Source organism: Onychomys torridus, chromosome 7, assembly GCF_903995425.1.
Source record: "Onychomys torridus chromosome 7, mOncTor1.1, whole genome shotgun sequence".
Lineage (NCBI taxonomy): Eukaryota > Metazoa > Chordata > Mammalia > Rodentia > Cricetidae > Onychomys > Onychomys torridus.
The window spans coordinates 73,393,327-73,415,271 of record NC_050449.1 but is presented as its reverse complement, the minus strand read 5'-3'; the positions used below and the strand labels follow the sequence as shown (position 1 = coordinate 73,415,271).

General features: G+C 42.5%; 1 protein-coding gene across 2 annotated transcripts in view; it reads left to right on the top strand.

The window, feature by feature from the left end:
- The first annotated feature begins 2,866 nt into the window (after nucleotides 1–2,866).
- Nucleotides 2,867–21,945, top strand: part of Filip1 (filamin A interacting protein 1) — a 168,315-nt gene continuing 149,236 nt past the window's right edge. Inside the window, exon 1 of one of the 2 annotated variants that reach the window (XM_036194123.1) lies at nucleotides 2,867–3,339. The gene's annotated coding sequence lies outside the window, so the exon portion shown is untranslated. The remainder of the gene's footprint in view (nucleotides 3,340–21,945) is intronic. The other variant, XM_036194124.1, reaches the window with a different exon arrangement.

Here is a 21,945-nt window from a genome sequence, read left to right as displayed (position 1 = left end):
AGACAGACACAGACAGATAGACACACAGAGAGATAGAGATAGAGACAGACACAGACAGACACAGACAGACACACAGAGAAATAGAGATAGAGACAGACAGAGACACAGAGACAGACAAAGAGAGACAGACAGTCATGTGTACATGCCTAGTATAACTAAGAACAGTTTAGTCAGTTAGGTGTGGTTGCGCATGCCTTTTCTCTCAGCACTCAGGAGCTTGGGATGCAGAGGCAGGCAGAGCTCTGTGAGCTGGAGGCCAGCCTGCTTTACATGTCCAGAATGGCCAGGACTACAGAGACCCTATCTTAGGAGATTTAAAAAAAAACATACTTTGAAGGTAGCAACAGTATCTGATTATAAGCCATATCCTGTATGGTCTTTCTTATCACCACATTGTTTAAAACTAATAGCAACAGTGGATAGCTAATCCAAAGGCTAAAGTAACTAATAGCAGGGGATTCACTTTCTATAACATAAAAGAAAACCTGAAACTCTTTCTGGATATTTGCAGAAGAAATAGCCCCATTATTCTTTAGCTGGAATGATCTAGGCTCTTAAAGAAACAGTGGGCTGTTTCCAGTCTTCATTGCTGCATTGTGGATTGGAGCCATTCATAAAGAAACTCTGTAGAGGTGAGATGATACATTTCCAGAGTTCTCTTTGGTGGTTTTCAACTTGGAACTGTTGTGTGGTATAGATGCCAGGAGTGTACTTTTCGAAGCTATCTTTGCCTTTGTAATGATGATGATGATGATGATAATGCCATGTTTATGTTTTTTTGAAGTTATCTTTACCCTTGTAAATAATAATAATAATAATAATAATAATAATAATAATAATAATAAAACCAATACTCTCCTGATGGTTCTGAATCATTCATAACCTACTTTCACACTTTCCACCTATATCAGAACCCACCTTTTGATACTGTGAATAGGCAATCCATTGTAGGGACTGTGAATGAAGTATCCAATATTGTTCTATAAGACACAGCTAACTTCACATAAAAGCTCAATAGCAGTTTCTCCTTGTAAACATTTTTAAATTTATCATTAATGTATATATATGGTATGTAGGCATGTGTGCCAGGGCACATGAGTAGAGGTCAGAGGGCAACTTTGTGTATTCCTGCCATCTTTATGGGGGTTTTATGTCATCAGGCTTTCATGCGTTTGCTGTCCAACCATCTCACCTATGTGATCTCTGTCCCTCCTCCTCCCCCTCTCTCGTCCCCCCTTCCCCTTAATTAAGGTCAGTCCAGACCTAGAAAAACTAAGCAAATGAAATTTCATGTATGTTTAGTGGGAAATAAATTAAGGGGAATGAAGTGTTATCTGTATGCTGTTAGGATAGTGATAACTGGGCTGTTTTCTGGTGACAGAGGTAACAGTTAACTCTGGAGGTGAAGTCTCTTTAAGATAAGGACACGCACATACCACATTCACATTCTGCTATGTAAAGCGGCAAGCAGGGTTACTTAGCATAGAAGGTATGTACTGTACAGGTGTAGCTACTAAAATACAGTGTCTCTGTCTTTCTGTATCTCTTTGTCCACCTTTGGTTGTCATGTCAAAAAGAATGCATCTTTATTTTATATTTTTATTTTATGTTGTACAGAAAAGGGTTTTACACTCCTGGGCTACCTTCATCTTGCTATGTAGTAAAGGAAGACCTTGAACTCTTGAACTTCTGATCTTCCTGCCTCCATCTGTTTATTTTTTTTTTTTTTTAATTTTTTTTTTTTTTTTTTTTTTTTTTTTTTTTTTTTTTGAGACAAGGTTTCTCTGTGTAACAGCTCTGGCTTTCCTGGAACACGCTTTGTAGACCAGGCTGGCCTCGAACTCACAGAGATCCACCTGCCTCTGCCTCCTGAGTGCTGGGATTAGAGGCATGTACCACCACTGCCTTACTTATTTTTGTTTTATTTTATGTTATTCTATTGAGGAGACAGGATGTTGCTGTGCAGCCCAGGCTGTCTCAAATTCCAAATCCTCCTATGTTAGCTCCCCAAGGCTAGGATCCTAAGCATAGTCCCCTGAACCTGGTTTAAAAGGAAGGTTATTTTTAAAATGATGACTTGATTTGGGAATAGGGTCAATATTTAAAGGGATATTGTTGAGATTTTTGTCAGGGCAATATTCTGAATAGGCTCTCGGCAGCCCCAATCGCCATTAATTTCCCATATGTGCTTAGTAAATCAGAGGACTAAACACACATTTTTATGAGGTTCCTACTTTTCTGTGATACAGAATGAAGTTTAAGGTGGAGCTGCTTCCTCCCTGGTTTTGGAGAATGGAGGGTTAATGATGATTCAAACTTGACAACCACTAGCAATGTCTGGAGTCCTGGTGTTTCTGGGGTGTTTGCCATGTGCTGCTTTGAATGAATGACTTGAGTGGGAATATTAAGAGTTTCCTTCCTGACTTGACTTCTTTCAGAATCCTAGCGCTGTCGACAGACATTCCTTTACGGTAGCCTTATTTGAAAAGCACTCCTCTATGGAGCAGGGCACATCTTTAAAGAGTAAGGGATCAAGCTATAAATGGAACACTCCAATGATGAAAGCTGCTCGGAAATGAACTCTTACCGTGAATTTTCTCAACTGCTGTAGTGCACTATTAAATGCATTAAAAAAAAAAATCACAACACTTATCTAAGAGTCTAATTGAGAAGACCATTGCCTTGGGAAATTGCTCTGCCCAAGACAACTGCCGCTCTGTTTCTTTTCATATTTAAAAACCCAAGTCCCACTTCACCGTCTGCAAACAGTAATTACCTTTTGTGAAATGAGCTGAGGTCCTTAAAGGAGTCTGCCGGCTTCCCCGGATCTTTCCGGGGTGAGCGGGATGCGGGGCTGATAACCCAGCTGCCTAGGAACTGAGCAGGGCCGGCTGCAAACTGCTCAGCTGTTGACAGGCCGGCCTCGCTGAGAACACTGGTTAAATATAGCACGCGCAGCTCAGCTCCCCAACAAAGTCACCGCGCTGACAGCGTGCGGGAGCAGCAGAGGAGAAACCTAATCTCAGAACCCAACAACACCTAGCAACAGTTGAAAAAACTTTGAAACAAAAGTCGGGGTGTGAGAGAGGCGGCTTCCCATTCCTGCTGATCCCGGCTGGAGAAAAGAGAAGCTGCAGCTCTTCTGGGCCGTTTCCTGTATGACTTCAGCGACTGGCTACTTAGTCCCAGCAGAGTGGGAAAAAGCGTTTTTCTCAGCCTTCTTTTGGGCTGGCTAGTTTTCCAGGACGCAGTCTTGGGCTGTGGGGCAAGCCACTGGGTTCTTCAAGGGATAAACCCTCCGAGAAAGGATACATCTTTGGTTAAAGGAGCTGCCAGCAGGTAAGAACCCCCTGCAACCCCTTTCCCCTCCCCAAGAAGATATTTACTCTGTTAAGAAATCTGTTTCCACAAGAAGACAATTCGCTCCAATTCTACTTTGTTTCTTGTTTGAACTTCTCCTGTTCTATTGATGGGACAGCACGTGTAGAAATTATTAGAATCTGTGTGAATTATTAAAAAAAAAATCAGAAACTTCTCTTTCTCACAGTCAATGCGATTCTCTTTTAAACACAACATTTTGTGATGTGTTCACAGTGGTCAAGCTAGCCCTGCTGAGTTATTCATGTTCTTGCAGGTAATAGGAATATGATGAAAGTACAACCAGGGTAGCTAAGCCATGGAGGGGACATTTCCTCGGGGGCAAAATAGCTTTTCCTTATTGAAAATAGCAAGTGGCTTGTGTGGTAACTGAGGAAAGTCCTGTTGTCTGGTGTTCCTGTGGCTGCGCTCTTGACCCGCTTCTTTGTACCGCTGCTGGCTTTGCCGGATTCTCTGATTGCGGCGGACACCTTTTGCTGGGTCTGACCTCATTTGCCTGCAGTTGCCCAAATGCTTCTGACTCCTACAAAATATGCCTGCTGCTGATTCGCTGCTTTTGCAGTAGTTGAATATTCAGGAGAATGTTGTGTTAATTAAACCAATTAAATGGAGTGATTGCTTTTGTGCGAGTATGGTAGATTCCACTTTAAGAAACTTAGAATTTTTTTTAGGAAGAAAAAAAAAATCCTTCCATAAGCTGCATGGGTGTAAGAGTGTGTTTCCAGTAGTATGAAGGAAGTTCTCGTAGCCTTTGAGAGTGTATTGTCTCCCTGTCCACGAGGTGACATGCACCTTAATCAGAACTGCTTACAGTGCACAAGTTCGTGTTCAGTTTCACAGCTTGTGGCTACACACAGCTGATGTAGTCAATATTGATTCCTAGTGGTCTGCAGTTGTGGCCGAATTTGCATAAGAGGATGGATTATTTCTTCAAATAATCCAGAGAGTTTGGATGAATAAACCTGAGGATAATATCAAAGAAAAATTCTTATATTTTTGGTTGTGAGCCTAGCCTTTAACGGCTGAGCCATCTCTCCAGCCCCAAAGAAAAATTTTTAAAAGACAGTGTTTTAACACTGGACATGGAGGTCCTGCTTGTAACCCAGCACTGGGGAGACCGAGGCAGGAAGGATGCTGGGAGTGCAAAGCCATCCTGAGCTACACAGCAAGTTTCACCCTGGCCTGGGCTATAGAGTGAGACTCCACCCTCAAAACAAGGCAAAACAAGACAGAAAACCGATTTGTGTCTGCTTTGTCAATGGGAAAAAAGAATTTCATTAACCAGTTTGGACATTTTTTTTTCTATGACAAATGAGAATGTGTAAGCCTTTTTGGTGACTGTTCTGTTCTAAGACTAGTCGATGGATGAGTATGCAGTTTGTGTTTAGGAAAAAAAGATAACACTGTTATTTCAATGTATATCATGTACATAGTTCTGGTTACACACTTAGTTTGCAAAGTAAAGGAAGCTAATCCTATGTAATCAACATATACAAATAATAGTGAGTGTGCATGCTGGTTGCCTCCGAGAGGGAGAGGGAACTTATGGTACTTTGCTGGAGATAAAATATCATTGTCTTGACAGACTTATGAAAAGTCAGAACTAGATGCTCTACATTTTTCCTGTCTTAATCCTAGGAAGGGTCACATTGCTGGCTTCCATGTGCCTTGGGAAGGCCAGAATCTCCCATTGGTTTGAGGCATTCGATTTTCTCTGGCTCAGTGAGACAGCTTTTAGATAACAGCACAGTGCTTGGCCCTGAGTGGAAGCCATGTCTGCTGAAGTGGCGTTTTGAGTATCATTAATTGTTTTCATGATTCTAAGTTTCCCCTTGAGAATTAAAAAGGTGATAAATTAAACCACGTGGTTTCCTCCACTGTCTGAACAGAATAGCACACTGTGAATACACAGATGCATCCCCTGACTGATTTAAACGTGTGCTTGTGTGCTGTTTTGGAAGCATCCCCTCTTCCCCTTCCCTACAGGAGCCTTGACCCATTGCAGTTCTCTTTAGCTCTTGTCTGGATATATCACTGTTGCCCACGTTCAGCCTCATTACCATCCAAACCACGCTGCTGGTGATCAAGGGACTAACTTTCTCTCCACTTTGCTGTGCTTGTCTGTCTACACTTTGGTTATCCCCGGGGGGGACTCCTTGTTGCTGCCAAACACCAAGGCTGGGCATTTTGAAAACCTTCCATCATCTGGCACCTACTTAACTTTTCCAGTTTCGTTCCCACTGCTCAGCAACAAAGTCCCTCGGCTTCAGGTACTTCAGGTTATGGACCATTCTATAAACACAGGAACAGTGGATACTTTAAGACCTTGGCCTTCCTCAGGTCGTTCGTCTTGCCTGGGACACACTCTGCTCCTGTAGAGACCTTGTTTATCCTTTCAGACGCAGACCATCGCCTCCCATCTTCACAGAGATTCGGAAGTGACTCCTTAGTTTGGAAACGCTGATGATGTTTATGTTAGTGTTCTTCATGGTAGGCGCAGCCTCATTAAAGCTGGGACTGTTCTGAGAAATCTTCTGGAGAGCTCTGGAGCTTCTTGGCCCCATGTACACTGTGGGCAATCTATTAACTTCTTAGGTTCAAGATTCCTAATATGAGTATGTGAGAGTGTATAAAATCAAAAAACCAACTAGAAGTATGAGTGTTTTACCTAAAAATTTTCTTAGTGAAAATCTTCATAGTTTTACCAATTTTAACCATGTTTACGTGTCTGACTGTGGAGATGATATTGCATGCCTCACAAATGAAACCAAAAGGACATCTATAGCTACTCCTGTTTGTTTGTTTTTGTTTTTGGAGACAGGGTTTCTCTGTGTAGCTTTGCGCCTTTCCTGGAACTCACTTTGTAGACCAGGCTGGCCTCAAACTCACAGAGATCCGCCTGGCTCTGCCTCCTAAGCGCTGGGATTAAAGGCATGCGTCACTGCCGCCCGGCCTATACCTACTCCTGTACATGAACCCAGACTTCTAAACCTCTAAATTCTGTGATTCTGTGATTTTTTTTTTTTTTTTTTTTGAGACAGAGTTTCTCTGTAGCTTTGGAGGCTGTCCTAGAACTCGCTTTGTAGACCAGGCTGGCCTCGAACTTACAGAGATCCACCTGCCTCCGCCACCCGAGTGCTGGGATTACAGGCATGCGCCTCCACCGCCACCTGGCTCATATTTTTTAAAATCATCTTTTAGGGCCAAATTTCTTATATGGGTGCCTTTGGTCAATTTATTTAAATTATGACTCTTTCTATTTAAGAGTCATGCATTAAAATCTGGCCATGAACAATAAAACAGTTAAAGTATCATGGCCGTTTTAGGTATTTTCTCCCTAGATAGTTAAAGCACAGATGTTTCTTGGTACTATTTTCAATCACCTACAAAACCTGCAACCTTGCTGAGAGGCAGCAAGGATGAGCAAGGCTTTTGAAGCTGTTTGCTCTGTATTCACCAAAACAAAACCATTCTCTTAATATTCTAAGGTGGTTTTCTACTGGGATTTGTGAAATAATTAATATATTCATTAAGCAATGGTCTCCACATGGTTTTACAGTTTTTAATTATGAAATGTTGGGGTTTATGCATTCTAAGCAGTGTACATTGTGGTTTTCCTTTTAAATGAGAATTTCTCTTTAGAAATGTTTTATTATTTTTAATGTGTGTGTGTGTGTGTGTGTGTGTGTGTGTGTGTGTGTGTGTGCAGATACCTGATGAGGTCAGAGGTATAGAGGTATAGGATTTCACTGGAGCTGGAGTTGCGAGCCACTGTGAGCTGCCTGATGTGGGTGCTCAGAATTGAACTCAGATCCAATGCAAGAGAAATATATGATATTCCACAGATTTATTTACTTTTATTTACATGTATGTGTTAGTATCTGTGTGAATGTATGCCATATGTGTGATGATGCCTGAGGAGGCCTGATGATTCCCTGGAGCCCTGAGCTGCACACTATGACTGTTGGGTGTTGGTAATGAACTCTGCAAGAGCAGAAAGTACTCTTAACCACAGGGCTTCTCTCCAGTCTTAAGATAAGCACTTAAAAAAAAAAGATAATAATGGGTATAATATGTGCCTCATACTTAGAGTATTACAGAGTTTAATCCGCACAAGTTACTTACTTCTCTAACTTTGTGTTTTTAAATAGAAAGCTATGGGTCTAATGGGCAAGTGTAGGTTAATATATACCTTAACAAAAATACTTAAGAAAAACATTCTTGGTAACAACTTAGAAAAATGATATAAAAGTCTACATTACAAATTAAGTTATATAGTATTTTAATATGTGTCAACAAAATAAAAGATAAGCTAATAAAATGATGTTTGTTTCCTTGATTCTGATTGAAGTTCTGACTGTAAGGATATAGTCATGGGAGAGGGGTTGGGGACAGCAAGTAACAGGCAAGCCTGGTGACCCAGACTCAGGTTTCAGCTCCCTGTGGCCTTGGGCAGATTCCCTGGCTTCAGTTTCCTTATCTGAGACTTACAGTGTTTTGTCCTCATAGTGTTGTTTGAAGATCTAGCGCTAATAGCATAGGTATGTGTCTGATATGTCATCCAGTAAATGTCATCTCCTCACCTTTACTGCCACATTTTAAGTGTTTTGTGTATTTTAATCCTAGTTGCACACATAGTTCTCAGATGGCTTGTAGACTGAAACCACCATGGCAAGCAAGGGGGGACTCATTCTTTACCTTGGAATCTGGGTTGGGATGTAGTACTGCTGCTGGGTGCCCTAAGCAAACACAGTTGGAGCAGCAGCCAATAATTCCTGATGGAATTTAGGCTGCTGCCTCTCCCTCCTCCCCCGTTATCACTCAGCAGTCCTGTGTCTTCTAGAGGCATTACTAAAAAGGTTAAGAAATCACCCACAGGATAGACTGTTCTTGTTTCTATATTTGCACTTGGAGATAAAATGTCTTTATACTTAGGGCTTGGATGTCTCTTTTACAGCCAGCTATGCTGGGTAATGCACAACAATGCAGACTTCCATGGAAGGGATGATATTAAATTTATTATTCTCTACTTCTTCCCTTAGAAGATTTGTTTGGTTTTACTTAGTAACAGATAATGTGAAAAGACCAAAAAAGGTCATCTTGGCTAACTTCAACTTTATCAAGTAGAAATGAATTCCTGCTTTCATTGCTCTTAATCCTAGTCAGTCTTAAACCTGATAAGAAAGTCTGCCACAAGACAAACAAAAATGGTGTCACATTACAAAGATGTTTATGCATGTGCTGTACATTGTGTACACCTAATTTAACAAAATATAAGAAGCATTCTCATGGTGGTGGTGGTGGGGGGGAGTTTCTATGTAGTTAGAGTAGCAGGAAACCTTGTATGGGGGGACTATGCTTTGGACCTGTCAACTCTATTCAATTTCCGTAGTTGACAAGAAGAGTCTGTAAGCTGAGTTTGAAAACTATCATTCTTCAGTGAAAACCTAGTTGTGAAAAAGAGGGAGAGAAGGAAGGATGGAGATAGATAGATAGATAGATAGATAGATAGATAGATAGAGGAAGGAGAGAAAGAGAGAGGAAAGAAAGCCATTTTCTTGGCTTTGCAGATACACTACAAAGGTTTTAAGGCCAACATATAGGAACTTCAGGCAAACATACTGAGGTATATTATTTCTCCTTAAATGGTCAATCTTATTCTTTCCCTAATAAGAAAGGGGAAAGGCTGGTAGCAGAATACAACTGTCTCTGGTGGTAGCTGGGGTAGTTTAATTTCGAAGGCCAGGCATCCTGTTGTGGTAGAACTCAGGAGGAAAGTCAAACATGAATTGAGTCGTCTTACTGTTAAACATCTGATTGACAACTTGAGAAACTCTGAGCAGAGACATGAAGTATTGAGACTACACCAGTGCCCCATGCCCCCTACCCTGAGGGCCTTGTTTAAGCCACATCGACACCAAGGCATGGAGTAGGATTGTGTTGCTTTTCCTTTTTGGGAAATGGTGTCAGTGTATAATCCTGGGTGATTTATATGTTTCTGGGGCCTGTGAAAGACAAACCAAAGGATATCTTAAAGCTAGGACAGAATTTATCTGGAGTAATTTGACTTTAATTGAACCCTTAAAGTTAAGGATTTTTTTCTGAGTTGAGTTTCCTGCTAAAGTGCTGTTACCTATTGCTTTGTCTCCAAAGTGGTGGAGATAATGCTTGTTGCTTTGTGGCCGAGGACCTGGAATGTCTCCACTTAGGAGTAGTTGTTTTTTCTTTTGCCATCATCCTAACTGCACTTCTCCCAGGCACTTCTCATAAGTATCTACTCCTTACTTTTGTAAATAAAATCTATAGGGAAGCCATGAAATGGACATAGGAGGATTGGTCAACTGCGCTCTTTAAAAAAGTAATTTTCTAAAGATTCAACACCAGAAGATGATTTGATCGAAAACAGTAGACTGCTGACGTCACCAAGACAATCAAGTTACTGCTAGCTTGTCTTGTGTATCTGCAAGACTTTTTCAAAAACAATCCTCCCCCCACAGATGCGCATGAGTCACAGGCAATACAGTAATAGGGATAAATTAACTTTCTTTTTCTTTAATATACTTATGTCTCAACTAACTCACTTTAGAGATTTCTGCTTGGGCTGGAGTGTGACAGAGCAGCAGGAGAGAAAGAGGCATTGCTGAGTTCATAATGCTATTTCAGTGTGGCAGTGGAAGCGTATGAGGAAATGACACCACGGGCCTGTGTCTGGAGCCTGCAGTTACTGTGACGACAGCACACACGAAGATGAAAACAAAGATGGTCTGCTCACCAGGACGGCCAGCAAGTCCTGGCAGCCTCAGAGTTTTCCTAAGCATTCTATAAGTCTTGAGAAGTGACACTGGAGGTATTCAAGGCTCTCTGGGTGCCATTAACTGGTTAGTAAGGGACACAACACACACGCTTGAAGAGCAGCCTGGTATTTGGATCACATAAGCTTGGTGTTCGCATGCTGTCTTTTTAGACATCATCTACTGGTTTGGGCACCACCAAACCAAATGCTTTATTCCCAGCCTGTTGCTTGTTCTGCTTTTAAGTAAGCCGGCTGTGTTGGTGATGTTCACTCCTTCATATTTTTACCTTCAAAACTCTGCCCAGTCAACAGACCATTGCCCAGTATACCAGTAGTTTACCAGTAACTGGAACACTTAAGCCCCCAGTATACATAATATAATGATATCAGTAGCTATATGTATTTCCATTTACATATAACTGTATGGAATATATGCAAGTGATGTTAATAGCAGCCAATATACACTCAAAAGCGCCTTGTGCAAGGCGTTAGGCCAACCATATCATGTAAATGACTTTATTTTCTTCTCATAGCAACTCTATGATGCCATCTTCAATTGGAATTTGAACTCAGGGCTCAAACATACTAGACAAGTGATCTACCACTGTTAGCCCTATCTCACAGATTAGGAAAATGAGGTTTATACATACTAAGTAATTTGCCCAGTGGCAGATGTAAAATCCAAACTCAGGGGATGTGGCCATTTTTATGTCTTATTCTTAACTGTCTTTTTGAAATTCAGGAAGTTGCTCAAAGAGTAATCCCTGCCCCCAGTGACTGAGCCATGTTTTAGCGAGAGTGTAGAATTCAGCACTAAAGGGCTTCACTGCCCCTATAGATAGAGAAAGTTGAAGGTTTACCAAAGGCAAAGGATAAACAGACTGAAGGGCCCCTTTCCAGGGTTCCCAAAGCAGAGCAAGAAGGTTCAATGGCCAGTGAAGTTCGATAACCCAGGAAGAGGTAGAAGAGCTGGGCACAGAGAACAGAAGCAAGTCTTTGTTACTGATGGTTTCCCAAGACATTTGGGTAAAGGGGGTCAACTGGCAGCAGGCTGTCCCAGCAAAGCCAAACAAAAGACAAAACAAAGCAGAACAGAGCGGACAGGCTGCTGTAGTTTAAGAACAATTAGCTGACAGTTTTCAACAGTTTTCCTCTTGTGAGTCAGGGTTTCGCTATGTAGCCCAGGCTGGCTTTGAGATAGTGATCCTCCTGCCTCCATCTCCCTGAGTGCTGGGATTAAAGGTCTGACCACCATCCCTCGCTGTCTGACACTTTATAGCTGGTATTTGTCAACTGAGCAGAACTGCCAAGATGTTTTACTGGATACCTTTTCCATTCTTCTCTCTCTTTGATACAAGCATTACATGGTGCTAAGTATCTGGCCATTCAGAAGTAACTGGGAAATTTTTAGGTTTTGTTCACTTGTTGGCATTTAACTTCTGAATTGTTTGAGATAAAAAGAGAACAGTTTTAAAAGGGGGGGCAGTTTTCATTTAAAAGGTAAGGCAATTTGTTTTTATTATTTTGATTTATGCATATATGGATCCACCTGTGTGTAGGGATGTTCATATGCCTTCAGGTGCCCATGGGAGCCAAAGGTGTTGGAATCCCTGGAGCCGGAGTCACAGGAAGTTGTAAACAGCTCTATATGAGTGCTGGGCCCCTGCAAGGGCAGCAAGTACTCCTAAGCACCGAGTCTTCTCTCCCTGTTCCTAAGAAAATTTTGATGGAGCATACAGAGTCTTATGCCAGAGTCTGTAAATGCTTCATTTCCCCAGTGAATCAAATGATTCCTCCCCAAAGAGAAGGTTTCACATAGGATGAAGATGCATAATAGAACTAATTTCTGCCTTCCAAGAAGTTCTGTAAGTTGAAAGCAGTGTCTTGGCAACTGTGTCAGTATTGCTGAGTGCCTCTTCCCAGCACACACCCACTCACAGTTACTCTCTTAGTGGAAACACAGGACTCGCACCTTGCCTTACAGGCTGCATGACTTCCTGAAGCAAAGCTGCTGCTTCCATGTGGCATAGACCTGCTTAACACAGAGCAATGGGAAAAAGGGCAGAGATAGTGATTGTTTTCATCAAGGCTCTCTGCTTCATTTGTAGACCCCCTTATGACAAATTCAGAATCCCCCCTTGGTCCTCTCCTGCCTTTATGTTAAAAGACATAACATTGTCCAGGGAGGAAACTACTTAGCGTTCTACCCTTCGGAGATGAAGGGCTTGACAGGGTGGCTTCCGGAAGCTTTTTCTCATCAGTCAATTAGCTTAAATTACTTTTGGCAACAAAACTGAGTGATAATTTCCATACTGGTCTTTAGTGAATGCCTCTTAAGTGGAAGATATTAACAATTTATCATACTGACTTAAGAGTTACTGAGATTTCTGTAAGATTTGCTAATTCTCTCAGCACTTCTGTGCCTGGTCGGGTAGCAAGTTGGAATGGGGGCTTTGAGTTTTACGCTCAAATGACATTGTAGATTTGGTTCTGGGGCCAAGATACAGAAGAGCATGGATACCTGTAGACTCCCTTCAAGTGGAAACCATCACAGCATCCAGTTGGCTGTGTCCAACACTCTTGTAAGAGTTATGCTTCTGTCCCTGTGATGAAATACCTACAGAATCACCTTAAGAGAAGAGAGGTTTTCTTTGGTTCACAGTTTATGAAGGAACTGTCCATCATGGCCAGGAAGGCATGGTGGCCGTAGTGGCTTGGTCAGTGGCAATGGGGACTTATAGCATGGCAGATCAAGTAACTGAGTGAGCACTCACTCTGGAAATCAGAAGTAGCTCCCCCCCACACACAACCCACTTCTGCCAGTGAAGCCACAGCCCCAAAGGTTCAGTCTCCCAAGGCAGCACTTAGCACTACCACCTAAAGACCCTGTGTTCAAACACATGAGCCATGTAGGACATTTTACATCCCAATGGTAGCAGGACTCTATGAATCTAATTCTCTTGGGAGTACTTCAAAAATGTAAGTGCCTCCCAAACAGTTCAAGCTATTCAGTTGTCTCACTTATCCAGAGGGCCTGCTCCAGCTAGGGGCTCCACAGCCTTTGGTTCATAATTCATGTGCTTCCATTTGTTTGGCTATTTGTCCCTGTGCTTTTCCAATCTTGGTCTCAACAATTCACACTCTTACAGTCCCTCCTCTTTCTTGACAATTGGACTCCTGGAGCTCCACCTGGGGCCTGGCTGAGGATCTCTGCATCCACTTCCATCAGTTATTGGATGAGAGTTCTAGCACTGACCGATAGGGTGTTTGGCCATCTGATCACCAGACTAGGTCAGATCAGGCTTTCTCTCGACCATTGCCAGCAGTCTACAGAGGATGTATCATTGTGGATTTCTGGGGACCTCCCCAGCACTCTATCTATTCCTGTTCTCATGTGGTCATCATTTATCATGGTCTGTTATTCCTTGTTCCCCCTTTCTGTTCTTGATCCAGCTGGGATCTTCTGCTCCCCTGAGGCCCCCAGGCAGTGGGACCCGGACCTGTCCTTAGTACATGAGCTGGCTGTTTGGAACCTTGGGCTTTCACAGGGACACTTTGCTCAGCCTGGAAGGAGGGGACTGGAGCTGCCTGTACTGAAGCCACCAGGTTTAAATGAATCCCCAGGGGAATCTTGGCCCTGGAGGAGATGGGAATGGAGGGGAGGGGCTGGGGGGAAGGTGGGGGCGGGTGTGGGAAGGGGGAGGACAGGGGAACCCATGGCTGATGTGTAAAATTAAAACACAAATATAATAAATTTAAAAAAAGGAAAAAAAATGTAAGTGCCTAGACTGTGGCCTCAGAGGTTCTAATTCAAATTGACCTATGTGAGGGCTTTCACATGGGACTATAATTTGTGTTCATGTGTTAGAACCAGTTATCTAGGAGCATTTGAAAGGGAAGTCACTTGGCAGAAGTTCCCAAGTCCTCTCAAAGTAGAAATGGGCTGGGAATAGAACTTACCCAGGCTTCTGTAGTGGTCACTTCCCATACATCCAAGCGACTGCATTTCTGTCTTAGGGGAGCTGGCCCCAGGATCATATCTTGACTTAGGGTCTTGATTCAGGATCAGTGACAGGGATCTCTGGTTCATGATTGTGATTGTACTTCAGTTCTATGGGAGTGGTACAAAGGTAGGTTAGATTCAGAGCCAGGACCAGAACTTAAGGCCTTCAAGTCCTAGAGTGTTCATCTCTATCACATAGGTCTAATAAACATTATAGCAGCTAGTGATTGTTGCACCTTCTGGGAAGGAGCTGTATGAGGTAGGTACTCATGTACACTGATTTGGCCAACAAGGAGGCTGAGAGAATGGCATCTGCCTCCCTGCCCACAGCAAGCAGGTGGCAGGTCAGACATGAGTCCAGGCGCTCCCCAGCCTGGGCTCACCCACTCTTAATCACTCTGCTATTTTGGAGCTTGCTCTGAGAGTATAAGGTGTTAAGTAGCAGCTGCCCGTTTCAGCGTCAGAGTCTGGTGGCAGCTGGCTTTGGTGCAGTCAGCTCTCACGCCTGGGTGTTTTGCTTGACTAGGGACTAGGTCTGTGCCTTGCATTCTCTTTCCCCAATGAATAACCTGGTTTGAGGATCTCTGTTACGTTCAAAGCTTCTCCCAGTGACTTTGCTTCTTAGATCCAGCCTTTCCTTCTCTTGTGGTCTGTATAACACTTTATGCCTTTCTTTTGGGAGTGTGTTCTCTTTACTTCCCCAGACATTCCAACCACAAATTTTACTCCTGTTTAGATCCTTGGTATTTCTTTGCCCTGGAAGTCTGGCTCGTTCCTTCCATTCTGCCTGTGAGTTCTCCATCTAGGCTTTCATACCACACTCCAGCTTCTCAAACAAGGTCCACACCAACAGGAAGGGATTCATCAGTTCCCTTCTACAGCAGCAGGTGCATTAGAAGCAAGCTGCTCTGTCATGTGACATTGACAGGTCAGTGGGTCAAGGCAGTCCGAAGAACGTTTAAAATCTACCGTTTTAGGTAGTATGTATGGAACTAATTTGTGATGGATTCTGTAAGTTTCAAGTTCCACAGAACAGGCTTTTGAATACCTATAAGAAAACTTATAAACATTACCTGGTTAATTGAAGCTTTCTTGAAATAAAAATCCTCTTATCTTAAGATAAAAAATCTTTCTTAAGATAAAAACACACAGACATTGTATCATAAATTTCTCTAAATAGTAGAAACTAAATCGGAAGTGAGAGATTGTGATTATTTTATAATGAATAAATGCATGTAAAAATAGGCTTAATTATGACTAGAGACTGGTTTTTAGAATCATCTACAAGTGTTGAACAAGTGTTTGTTAAGTTGAACTCATTAAATACCGTGAATTTAAGAAACTATTCCTGATTAGTTTTTATTATTGAAAGGCTCCACCTCCTTACTCACCAAAACCAGGAAAATAATACCCAGTGACTATGAGTCTTTCTCCTGCTTCCCACCCCTAGTGATCATATTATTGCTTTTCTAAAGAGTAAACTAAAATCAACCAACACTCTTTGAGCAGCTGATGTTACTAGATGGGTGAGGGCGACTTGTCACTCTGACTCCTGAGGTACAGATGAATTTCTGGTAGCAAGCCAGAATGCTGTTTGGCATACCTTCATACCATAGCTCAAGGCTCAGCCATCCACACAGGCTTAATGGCAACTGTTTGCTCCTCATCTTTTCACACAAGCTCATGAAAAAAAAAAAACAACCAAAAAACCCACAACCAGGCTTCTCCTGTAGTCAATAGCTGGAAAGGCTCTCATCCTCAGAAATCTATTTTGGAGTTGGGATTGCTCCACTCCCCTAAAAGTGGTGCAACAACAGCTGCTGCTTAGTGAATGTTCCTGCTGACAGTTCCAGCGGATGAATACCACCGCGCTCCCACCCGTGTGCAGGCTCCCTGTGTGGCTCCTAGAGGAAACGCTGAGTGCACTTGCTTGATTTTGCCTTCTTTACCACAGCTCTTTTCTCTCCCTTGCATCACTTCCTCCAGATTTTAACAATGCTGTAATGTGCATCAGCACTCCCAGCTTCCAGGGAATAAAGTCCCAGTGCACACATGTGTTCCTGGTGATGTACTCTGATGGACTCTAACCAAGACGAGCACGTGGAACTCTGAGCTCAAACAGAAGACAGGACACGGGTGGGGAGCAGCCAGATGAAAGTGGCTTGTGGTTTCTCAGAAAGTGAAGAATTTTGTTCATTTGAGAAACAAATTATACAGAAGACAGAGCTCTTGTTTCCCACATAGTGTTAATGAAAGTTTAGGATCCGACAATTGGATGCCTAGCTGGATTACATTATCATTTCAACTTCTGTTTCTAGACATTTTCACAGGAGTTGGATTTCTTTATAGAGATGGATGTCTCTATTACTGTGTGAGATTTAAAAGAATTGGGTTATGTGGAAGCGATGACTAGAGGGAGGTCTCCTCCATCAGCTCACGTTGAAGAACAGTGGCCTGGGGTCCAGTCAGGCTCCTATGGCCAGAAAGGAGGCTAGACTGATGTTGAACTGGGAGCTTGATGGATAGAACACAGGATCCAAATGGCATGGCACTGGATGACAAACAGTGGTCTCCTGTGGCAGCTGGCCTATGTGGGTCTGACATGTGCTTCTGGGTGGAGCACAGCTGAGTTCTTGCACCACATGGGAAAGCCTCTCAGAAGGAGCAGGAAGGAGGTTTGGGAGGTGGGAGTCAGGAACAATGGAGCTGCAGAGGAGAGGCAATTCTGGAAACTGTGAAGTGCCACAACATCAATACAATGTCAAAGCGACAAAGTGATACCAAGTCCAAGTAGAGAACTGGAGGTCTTTGTGTCTCTTGCTTCCTATTCAGTAGGCATCACTCACTCATTACATAATATTTGGTAAGGCTCATGTATGTTAGGTACTGTTTCCGTTACTTTCTCATTGCTTTGATAAAATACTCTGACAATGGTAACTTAAGGGTCAAAGGGTTTATTTTGGCTTATTTCTTTAGGAGATAAAGCTCACCATGACAGGGAAGGTATTATTGGTGAAACTATTATGGCCACTCCACATAGTTAAAAGGGAGGTTTATTTTGTGGGGTAACTTACAAATGAAGGGATAGGTTGTAGGGTCTGGTAAAGGTATGGTGCAGTACGGCAGTGTTCTCTGGAGAACTCTGCTCGGTCTACCTCCAGCGTCCAGGGTCCCAGAACCAAGAGAGATCCTGGTTCTTCTGCTTCCTCCCTCAGTCCTGCCTGGTGGGCGTGACCATTACCGTGACCATTACCGAAGCCTCTGTGGGGGTTGGAACTTCCAGGCCAATGTTGGGATGGCTATTCACTACAAGATATGGCACCAGATAGTAAAGGCATGGGGGCAGGAGGGGGAGGCTGGCTGTTTACTCACATCTACATCTAGGAAGCAGAGGATAGACAGGAAGTGAGGCTAAAGGTCTGCCCCAGGACTGCTTCAGTGAAGATCCACCACCTAAATGTTCTACAACCTTCCCAAACAGCACTACCAGATAACAACCGTAAGCCTAAGGAGACATTTCATCTTCAGAGCACGGCAGGGACCAAGGTTGAGATGCTATGTTAGTATTGCGCTGTCTGTACTCTCTTGAAGGGGTCCAGGAGAAAACACAACTGCATGTCACCCATAAGCACTTGGTGTTGTGGGATCCCAGACACAGGACCACTTCCAAGTCTGGGGATGTCAAGTGATGTATGTGGTAAACTGATTCTTGCTGCGGTAAAGCAGGAATGATGAAGCCAGAAGGGAAATAGAGCCGGCTGGACAAGAACACAGAGTACACAGCAGAAATGAACATGATTGAAAGGCGCCCATACCAGAGTCATTGGGACAAGTCCACATAGCTTGACGAATGGGGAGCTGGGAAGTTGCACTCTTTCCCCTACATGATCATTTTAATGTCTTAAAAATTTTGTGAAGCGAATCTACTATACACACAAATTTAGACTGTAGTGAACTTAACGAGCCCAGAAAATATGCATTTGCGGACTGGAAAATTCCTGATCCATACCATTCACACTGCTCGTATTTTTGCAGAAGGTGAGCACTCTCACTATGTTTGAGAAGGGGTGATGAAGGCATCCTACAAAAATGTTTGCTTTTGGCCTTTTACAAGTTTGTACACTTTAACAAAATACTTACATATATCGAATCCTCCCAGTGCCTGACTGTGTTGAGGCTGTAAAGCCCAGCACCAGCTGAGAACGTTTTGAAGCACAAGTTGTCTTACCACATATTAAAATAAAACCCAAGGAGCTGGAGAGGCGGCTCAGGGAGAAAGCTTCCTGTTCTCGAGAGGACTCTTGTTCACTTTCCTTCTTTGAGTGGCTTACAACTGCCTGTAACTCCAGTTCCAGGGGATACATACCCTTTTCTGGCCTCGGTGAGCACAGAAATATACACATAAATAAATCCTATAATAAATCTTTTAAAAAAGTGAAACCACACAAGTTAAAACACTTACATAGTGGTACCAAAGTGAGTTCATCAGATGAGAGGACTAAGGAAAAACTCAGACCCAGAACCAGGGCTGTGAATTGGCCCATCCCAACATCCACCCCATCTATGATCTGCTGAAGCACATGAAAGGGTGAGACCTGCAGATCCAAAGCTACAGGATCTCCACAGCACAGAGTAACAACAGGACATCTAAGAGGAGCCTCGGCGAGAGCCCAGTATGACCAATGACTCATAGCAATGAACTAAAGATGTATAGACTAAAGGGTATACTGTGTGACTCATTATGATACTTTTCCCCCTTTTTTTCTTTCTTTCTTTTTTGTTTTTGCTTTTCTTTTAAGTTTTTTTTTTTTTTTTTTTTTTTTTTTTTTGCGCGCGGTGGGGGGGGGTTGCAAGGGAAGAGGATGGATATGAAGGGATGGGAGGATGAATGGGATCAGGATACATGCCATGAAATCCACTAAGAATGAATAAAAAGTTAAAAAAAAAAGAAACACTTTCATATCAAACCAGTTTGCATCGGATGAGGAGACTAAGGAAAAATTTATAAAAGCAAAAATAAAAACAAAACAACCTCCCAAACCTTGCTATAATTTAGTGTTGGAGAGGAGGCATATCAAACCAGCTGTGGCACTGTCATTAATCAACAGTGCTGGAAGACTCTGGAGAATGAGATGAAATTTCCGTGTCACACTCAAATACGTATTAAATAGACCGGAAATTTAAGTTTAAAAAGATAGGACAAGAATTTAAAATCCTCAAATATGTACATAGAAGTAGATAGATTGCTTTTGGGAACTTTCCTAATCTAGATTTTAAAACAAATAAACAAACAAACAAGCAAAATCGCTCCAGGAAGCTGGGCCAATGAGCGGGCTCAATGGGCAAAGGAGCCTGCTGCCAAACCTAATGAATGGAGTTGGATTCCTGGGGCCCCCATGGTAGAAGAGAGAACCCACTCCTGCAGGTTGTCTTCTGACCTCCAGTGCCCTCTACAGCACACATGCACTCCCCAGTACCATCTTCATATACATAATTGGAGATAAAACAGAAAGCTTTAAAACACAGTGAAACAAAATAGTCAAATAAATTTAATTCTGTTAAAAATTGAAGAAAACTCTTTAAACAGAAAAATAAAAGCAAACACCAAAACACCAACAGAGTAAGACGTGGATGCAGACGCCTATAAACTCAATGCTTTGGGAGACAGCGGCAGAAGGATCAGGACTTCAAGGCTAGTCTCAGCTACATCGTGAGTTGAAGGCCAGCTTAGGCTACTTGCAACCCTGTCTCACCCAAAACAAATGAAATGAAAAATACCAACATCCTTCATGAGCCAAGTTAAAATTTAAATAGCAAAATTTGTGATTTAGTAATCAAGATCAATATCTTTAAAATAGGAAGCTCTTTTAAATAAATAAAGCAAACTCCATAATAGAGAAATGTATAAATGACATAAATAATTCTAACAAGCTGGTGGAAGATTGTTTAACCTTACTAGGAATTAAAAATCCAAGTTAAAAGAATTTGGTATGATTTCAGCCAGTGTATTAACAAAGGACTCGAAAACTCTGTCATTATGCAGTAAGGGCAGCAGGAAATGGATGCTCTATACTGCTGGTGGGAAATGCAATGGGGACTGGCTTCCTGAAAGGCCATTCAACAATATGTGACAAAATCTTATAATCAGAAGAAAAATAAGCATATTTCCAATCTGAAAAAATAGGAGAGTCCACACACATGTGATGCTTCTGAGAGCACATTGTTTTCTTTTCCTCCCATTGTTCTCAAATCTTACGTCGACTCCTAAAAATTTGGCAGACCTAAAGACTTATTTTTTTTTTAAAGCCAGTGTACTTCTAGCTCAGTTGTTTGGTGGATTTCCTAGGAAGGTGCTTGCTGGACTGGAGTTTTAAAGCAGGCCTCCCAGCCCATTCTATGTGATCACTGAAGTGGCAAGGACATCTTGGTGGTATCTTGTTTCCTGAGTAATGCTATTGTCCAAACATAAATTGATTTATGTTATATAGTGTCCTCTAGTGTAGATGTTCCCCATAAGGGGAGTCCCTTCTGTAAAGGAGGTGCATGATTCCCAGATGCTTGACAGTTAGTGGACTGGTATAGGGCCAGGATGTGTACAGAATCTCCCTTGAGACCTGTGTGCTCCCATTCTGCTTTCCCCGGGGGTGGGGTGTGGGTGGGGATCCTGCTTTGAGAAAAGCCTCTCCTGCAGCTAGGTACTTGTAGCCTGCCATTTGTGCCATCTTTCTTTGCTGTTTGATTTTGGGGCTGAGATGAGTAGTGGTGTGTGCTTGCCTTGTCTTTAAAAAATGTGCTTTTCCTATTCTGAGTGCAGTGATAAGATTATTTATACTTGTTTATCATCAGGGGTGCACACCTGGTGTGTGTGTGTGTGTGTGTGTGTGTGTGTGTGTGTGTGTGTGTGTGTGTGTCTGCATATGGAGGTCAGAGGACAGGCATGAATGGCAAGCACCGCTACTCCCCGAGGCATCTTGTCAGCCTGAGATCTTTTTACTTTTCTAATACCCACAAGTGAGGGCTGAGGCCAAATATCACATGGAATTCTGTGAACTCCAGCAGGAGTTTGCACAGTTTGTTGCCACCTTCTGTCTGTTGGTGGCTGCTAGACAAGATGCAGTTGTACCTGATAGGCACCATTTTGCTCTCTCTGCCTTCAGACACTTAGTATCTCATACAATGTCACCTGAAAAATCTTAACTAGAAAGTTTCAGAAGTGAACAGTTCATAAGTTTGAAATGTTCAGTACTATTCTGAGTGATGTGATCTACTGTGCCTCCTAGCTTTGTCCTGTGGATCACCCAGGCTGTACACACTTCTGGCCAGGTCATCATCAGTAGCCACCTCTGTTATAAGATCATCTGTATGGTACACAGTGTTGTGTTCAAGGAACTGTTATTTTACTTAGTAATGCTCCTAAAGCACAGGGTAGTAAAGGTCAAAGATAAGTCATGAAGTGCTTTCAAAAGGAGAGAGAGAGACATGAGAGAGACAGAGAGACAGACAGAACAAGTTGATATGGCTTTACTATAATATATTGTTATACTTATTACATTTTGCTATTAACTCTTATTAGTATCTAATTTACAAATTAAGCTGTATCATAAGCATGCAAAGGGCAGACAGTGTAGAGTTTGTGTGGTACTATCAGCAGTTTCAAGTATCTACCGTTGGAGTTATCCCTCCCCCTTCCTTCTACAGCGGTTGCTCCAATTTAGCCATGCATCATTCAATGATCTCATTGCTCTGTCCCTTCCCTTTAAGTGGTTTATCT